General features: G+C 37.1%; 1 long non-coding RNA gene across 2 annotated transcripts in view; it reads left to right on the top strand.

The window, feature by feature from the left end:
* Positions 1–7,500, top strand: part of LOC145248261 (uncharacterized) — a 119,275-nt gene that overhangs the window by 47,312 nt on the left and 64,463 nt on the right. For both annotated transcript variants that reach the window (XR_013863352.1, XR_013863351.1), the window contains exon 2: positions 1–9. This exon is cut by the window's left edge and continues 53 nt beyond it. This is a non-coding gene — a long non-coding RNA (uncharacterized LOC145248261). The remainder of the gene's footprint in view (positions 10–7,500) is intronic.

Genomic DNA, 7,500 nt, shown 5'->3' with positions numbered 1-7,500 from the left:
GTCAAAAAGGTAATATGTCATTTCACTTGATTGAATTTTCTTCCACCCCCCCCTCTCTCTCTCTCTCTCTATCTTTTTCTATCTATTTATCTAGCTATGTTTTCAATATAATTGAATTAAAGAAAAATAAAAGAAAGTTCAACTTTGTTTCAGTCATGATTTAGAAACAATTAGCAATAAGAATGAAAAAAAAAAGAAGCTAATTTTAGTCCCTCGTGCACTAATTGTCTTTTAGCCATGGGGCTAGAACCCTCACCCCGAAAAAAAAAAAAAGAAATCCTCACTACAAAAGCATCTACAAAGTTGTAGATTACCTATGCCCCTCCAGGGGTTCAAGGCTATGGATAGATGGATGCACTAATTTGCTCCTTGGTGTACCCTATCCAACGTAATAGATGATTTAGTACGTTTTATTTACAATACAAACGATCGAGATGACAGGGAATCTGATGGCATTGGTGTGTATTGAGTAGTTGTTAACTTTTAGTCTGTTTCTCTGAGGAAAAGCCTTCACGCCGAATGGTATATTAATTAATTAATTGGAATTTATTATTGAGATGAATAATTTGAGTTATTTATTCATTTATTTATTGCGGACTATTATTCTCATCTTTAAATTGTTGTTTCACGACGTTTCGGCCAATTATTCCTCTAGCCTCCGTCAGGTGATTAACCGCGATTGGATAGGAATGCCGGATGTCCTAACTGCATCCACAGCAATTACTGCCTTCAATAAATAAATGGATAAATAACACAAATTACTCATATGGTTAAAATTATGAGAGGTAATCGGTTAAAATGAAGCATATTTCCACAGGATTGCTTCCTTTCGAGTTGCAACATGGAAATCTTCATATCCACTCTCAACAAATACTTGTCGAGACGTTCTCCCAAATAATCAAATTTTTTTCATTCCATTCATCTTCATCGTCTCATAATCTTTTTTTTTTTACATAGGAGTCACCACTTATCAAGGCCCAGAGGCCATTCGAGAATAAGGGTGAATGGGTGTACAGCACTCAATACAGCACTCGTAGTAATCGAAAATAGTGAAGATTTTGTAAATTGGATTACTTAGGGGGGCGGCTCATCAAGAATTTGTTTACGTTGGACTTGAGGACAATCAAATTATAGCCAGCTGGAAAGCAGGCAAACGGAAGCGAGTTCCGCAGGCATGCAGTTCTAAGAAAGAAACTTTGTTCATAGAATCTACGTTTAGGTTTAGACACAGATAAAGAGTGTGGAAAATTATTGATAGTGGTTTTTGCTAGACGAGTGAAAGTCTGGCGAGGAGGGACCATAGATTGGAGCTCAGACGAGCAACTGCCATGAAAATAATAAAACAGAGACAGACTCGCAAAGTCTCTTATTCAACATACAACAATATGTATATTTTTTATTTCGTGATGATTACAAAACAAAAAATTAGGCACAAGGCCACTCAAAAAGTGGGGAAACGGGTGTCTATGGTCGTCCGAGTCACTGTATATTTGGTTGATCTCTCCTAACCCTAGTTAGAGTTTCCAGTCACCATAATACCGCAAACACTCCGGGGGGGGGGGTTCATACTTAAGATTCCAATTTTTGTTGTTGTTGGGGTTTTTTAAGAAAATATGTATGTATATATTTTATGTAAAAAATAGAAATCTGTAAAAAATCGATTTATTGGAATTTTAATAGCGTTGGATGCGGAAAAAGTCTAAAAAATAAAGAAAAATGTTCGTTAAACCCTCCCAACGCTCTCTAATTGGTAGACCTCCCACTGTTTTCTGGCTTGATGGGGGTACGAATGTTATTAACAATTTCCTGGATGGTATATTAGTAAAGCCTCCATTTTCTTCAACACCAACAAACAATGGAAAAGAAAGCAGTTTGGGGATTGTACAGACCTCCCTCCTTTACCGTTCCAAGCTAGACACCAACTTTGCTGGATAAAGGACCTGATAGCTGTCTATGGTATGCAACAAATGTGCATCTCTGCATTGTAAGTACTGTCGGATACGTCAATATCTCTGATCTTGCAGAAGGAAAAGCTCGCCAGTGATTGTATAGTAGATGGAGCAGTCTAATTTGTTGATGGGGACGAGTTTCGCAGTGAAAAATCTCGGTCAGACTGTTTATAACTCTACTCGACTCTTCTCTTTTGATATTTAATGTGCTGCCCATTAAGTTCAAGTTTTAGACGGTTCCATGCAACCTAACTTTATGAACGTACCTGTACATAAATTTGCTTTTTTTTTTGTCAGGAAATTGACGACATCAGAATGTTTCTACAGTTGTTGGTGTCGAGCCTCGTTCATTCATATCGTATGAATCAGACTATTATTATTGCTATTCATTTTCACGATGTCTTTCTAGTTAGAATTCTTTCTGAAAGATATTTAACTCCCTCCCATGGCGGTGAGATTTGGCACAGTGGTTTAAAAGTAAGATTAAAGAGCCAGAACTATCTGTCTTGCAAAAAATACCTGAGCAACCTCATCGGCATTCCCAGATAAGGCGGTCAACCAATCCAGTTAGATTGCCGAATCTTATAAAACTGCGTATACAAAGTTAGCAGATGCAAACAGACAGACAACCTTCTATATTAATATAAACTATCGAGACCCGTGGAAATTCCACAGTTCCACTGTTTACATTGCTTTTGGGATTAAAAATACTTCCATGGACGTTCAACACGAAAGTAATCAATATCATTGTATCGCTTCTGTTCAAACAGAACATACTTTTCTACGTATTTTTTTATTTTTATTTCACCCCAAATAAGGAACAGTGACACTTTTCCATAAAGAAGTTACTATTTAGGATCAAATTTGCAGGGACGCTATGTAGGGGGTTGGACAGCGGGATATCTATTCACATCACACTTGGACTTCTGCGTTTCAGTTCAGTCAGGGAAGCAGGGTTCCGGGATGGAACTCCAAAGTATTTCAGTTCGGTAGAAGAAGCTCTTTGAATTGAAGGCATCTTGGGATTTCTACAGTATATGGTGGGATTTTGCTGCTTGACGAATTAATTGGGGGTCTCTACGTCGAGGGGGTACAAGTGCTTTGAGTTCGTCAGAGTACATTCCATTGAAATACTTGTAAAAGAGGCATAGAGATGTAACATTTCGGCGATGGGGCAGAAATTGGAGATTAAGTTGCCGACTCCTTTTTTACCCTAGTTTCAAAATATACCCAGCAGCAGGTCACTCGCCTTACGCAAACACCACGATTTTATTGTATGTGGACAGAACAGATACCGTGCTTTAATCATAGCTCGAAAGGCCAAACATATATTTTAGTTCACAGTTCACGTTCGACACAAAAGCAATATCAAATGACATTTAAAAAATAAGCGATACCATCTTTTACAAATGAGTCGAGCGGAATAACGCAATGAGTCGAGCGGAATAACGTAATGCGAGCATGAAAAATGGCTTCAATTATTATTATCTCATTGCAAACGTTCTTTTCAATTTCGTGGACTCCATGAACTAAACATTTTTCCTAGAACTGCCCACCCGCGGAACTCTGTTCAGCTGGTCTACTTTTCAGCTGACTGGTTGTCTTCAAGTTCAATGCAAACAACTTCTTGCTGAACTGTCCCCTTAAACAATCAAATTATACAAAATTCCAACTATAAACGATTACTACACTGTTGTCCTGGTGACTGCCGATCACTTATTAACCCATATTGTCGAGTGGCCTTCGGGCCTTGATAAGTGATGACCCATTTGTAAAAAAAATAAAAACATCATCTTGCAAATGAAGTACTCTGTTTTGAAAATCTTTATTCATAACAATAACGCCTTTTTCTCTCTGTAACTCGATTTGATCTTTCAACAAGCTTATAAATGCATCGCTTGTAAAATTCTTTAGGTTTCAATGTGAAATATGAATCTAACTTAGGTTCAGTCTCCTCTTGTGATGTTAGCCAAAGACCATCTAGATGGTTTTGTAATCTTCGATAATAATCGAGAGAGCTAGATTAGGAGAATATGTAGGATGGGGCAAGATTTCCCAAGCAAGTTTTCGTAGATCTTTACTTAGTGCTGTGTGAACACGAGCATTATCATGGTGGAAGATGACTTAATAATAACACGTATAAAATAAAGGGCAATAGTTTGAAATACCTCTTCTGCAAATAGGCAAAAGCTAGTGAAATGAATTAATTGTACCAATAGAACTACTGTACGCGCAATAACCCTTGTCCCTGAGTGGCCTTCGGGCCTTGATAAGTGGTGACCCCCATGTAAAAAAGAGCCTTTTCAAAACTGTACTTTTTGTTTTATTTTTGTTTACACGTAAGAAGAAAGGCGACGTTCAATAAGTGGATATTGACGGCAACTGACGCCCTGGGTATGTCAAGTCCGAATCTAGTTGATTTCATAGTACCACTTTCACTTAGCGATGTTCGCAACCTTCACGTGATTCCTACTGCAAGAATGACAACAAGAGAAACGAAAGCTGACTCGTGCAAATAAACTAGTGATAGGACTATTCTAATATTTTTCTTGATTCCAATACAATTAATTATTCCGTTCTAAATTACCGATTCCGATACAATTACCGATTCCAATTCTTTTAAAACCTCTAAATATTTAGTAATAGTCGTTTTTTTCCGGATTACTACAAAACCCCATGTAATATGTGTAGTTTAAAAACAAACATTTGTTGGTATGATATATAAATTTAAGTCCCATTGTTTAAAAAAAATATTAATTATTTAATCATTAATTTAATCATTAATTTAATGTTGCCATTACAAACAAAAGGAAGAAAGAAAAAAAGAAAAAAGAAAGAAAGAAAAAATCCGAGTCGCCATTTTTTCTTTTTTAACAAATTTTAATCCCATTTCTTTCCCGTCTCCACACCACTCTCTTGCCATAGTCCATCTCGCTCGAGGTACATTTTTCTTCTTCCTCTGACCGCATGCTAGCCACAGCCGGCCCATTATCGTCCACTCTTTACACGTCTATTTGCTTCGACGCCGACTTTTTTCTCTCAACGTGTGCATTTTTTCTCTTTTCTCCCCTTTTCTTCTCGTGCCAAACCGCACACACTTTCTAATTCGCATGTGCGCGTTTTTCGGCTACTGTTGCTGCTGTTAATCTCTTCACAAGCCATTCATCTTTCTGCTGATTATATTTTCCAACGCGCACAAATGCACTGTGTTACATTAGTACCAGCAAGATAAAATTAAACTTTGAACAAAAATAAATAAACCATGAAAAGAATCATTTTGGGCATCGGTAAATATACACGTTTTTCCGATTCCGATATCCACGATGTTCTAATATTTTCAATCATCGATTCCGATTAATTGTCCTAACTCTCGAATGTACTTCATTCGTACATCATCAAATCATCAGATGTCTATGCCATATCATTGGCTTAAGGAAAGAATTAGTTCCGCTGTTATCCGCCAGGTGCAGAGTCATAGAAGATTAATAGCCGAATCAATCACGGGGCAGGTGTCAAGCTATTTCTTTTGAGTTGAAATATTTTAATGGTGGTCGTCAGTGAAGGATGACGAATTCATTGTGTCTTCTGTTTGAAACACTTTTAACAGCCAATCCTCCAAAATTTCTATATTAATAAAATAATCTTACCTCATCGTTTGTGTGTGTGTTTCTCGCCTCTACGTTATTGACACAAGAAAAGAAGAAAGTCAGCGTTGCCCGAGAATATATTAAAACAAATATAAGTTTCATTATATTATTAAGAACACGAAGGAAAACAAGAAACTCGGCGATGCATAAAAATAGGCTTCATTATATTTTCAAGGTAACGAGGATCAGAAACTCGGTGTTATCTGGGAAACAAGAATGTTAAAACTGAAAACTCAGGTGAAATTCTTACATCATCAGGAGTTCATCGTTTCATTCAATATGAGTAGGCCCAGGTGAAACGTGAATAAATTCTGATTGCCAGAGTTCTCTGTCGGCCATCGCTGCAACCAGTTCAGTCTCTGCCAGACTAGTTTCCTCTTCAATAATGGATTTCAGTGTTACACATGTCCGTTTTGCGTCTGGAGTTCAAGGTAGGAGCTTTCCTGCTGGTTCATCATGGCGACTAATATGACCGTCTCACAATATTGGAAACAAGAGATAGGGAATCATACAATGGCTTGTTTGCTTGGTCCTGGATATGACCTAAACTATATCCGATGGTGAGGCTTCAGCTTGCGGGCTTTGGGGAGTATGATGCCACCCTTTAATTGCCATTACTCCCAGGTCCACTCTGACCCGGAGTGGTAGTACCTGTTAGGGTCCCAACTATGGGTTAAATAGAAACCGACTTGAAATATATATATATATATATATATATATATATATATATATATATATATATATATATATATATATATAATATTAAAAAAAATTTCTTCAAAATAACTGCATTCGGCATTAAATAACCTGAAAAGGGTTGATATGCCGTAAAACAAAAACAACCAAACAACAAAGACTTGTTTATTGGGTGACTTTTCCTGGATATGTTGTCTGCTATTCAAAGCGCTCTTGTATATTTACTATCGAGATGTTTTCGGCGTGATACGCTTTAGCGTCCATGATTCTGAGACATACAGAATGATTGACTCTATGCAGGCTTGAAAGATCTTTGTCTTGGTTTCTTTCTTGATTGGGGATTTCTATACCTTCTCTAAAGAATGAAATCTGCTAAGGACCTTCTGAAACGAGACGAGACGGGCTGAATCTCAATGCTTCAAAAACGAAGTACATGCATCTAAATCGATCTTCTAACGCACCCTTGCTTTCATTCGATCGATCAGAAATTGACTGTTTTGACGACTTAAAATACCTGGAAGGCTATTGCGAAAGCGAACATGATATAAATGTTAGGATCGCGCTAGCATGGAGTGCATATCATCATCATCACCACCATCATCATCATCATCATCATCATCATCATCATCATCATCATCATCATCATCATTTATATACTAATAGGATAGCGTGTGTGTTATTTATTTTGCATGTCACGCTTACATCCGAGTGACTGTCATTTAATTGTTATGGACTTCCATTTCTTGTAATAAATAATTTTACCAAGAATTCTTCATAACTTTCCGTTTTGGTTTAAATTATAGCTGATGGCACTGAAGTCATCTATTTTTTTTTTTTTTTAATAATTTTATCAAGAATTCTTTATAAGTTTTAGTTCCGGTTCAGGTATACCTGAAGGAACTCACGTTATATTTATATAATATTGTTGCCATTATCTTTTGTTGCTCCCATGGGATTAATTGACTATCTCATGACGTCACTTCCTCTAGTGACGTCACTTCCGGTATCGAGATCGGTGCTCGGCAGTCTGAGATTGGCACGCGGCCAAGCTGGACGTGTGCAAACGTCCTACAGTTGAAGAATGGATTTGCTCAACGCACTTTGCCTGTAATATATGTGAATACATGTTTCGTTCCTAAAAATCCTGTGTTCCTTCGTTCTTATTACCATTTAATCTCATAACATCTTTCTTATAAGAATTCTTTCTA

The sequence above is a fragment of the Euprymna scolopes genome, chromosome 26, assembly GCF_053919585.1.
Source record: "Euprymna scolopes isolate OS-2025 chromosome 26, ASM5391958v1, whole genome shotgun sequence".
Classification (NCBI taxonomy): domain Eukaryota; kingdom Metazoa; phylum Mollusca; class Cephalopoda; order Sepiida; family Sepiolidae; genus Euprymna; species Euprymna scolopes.
The sequence above is the reverse complement of the archived record's forward strand: the minus strand, read 5'-3'. Positions and strand labels throughout refer to the sequence as shown.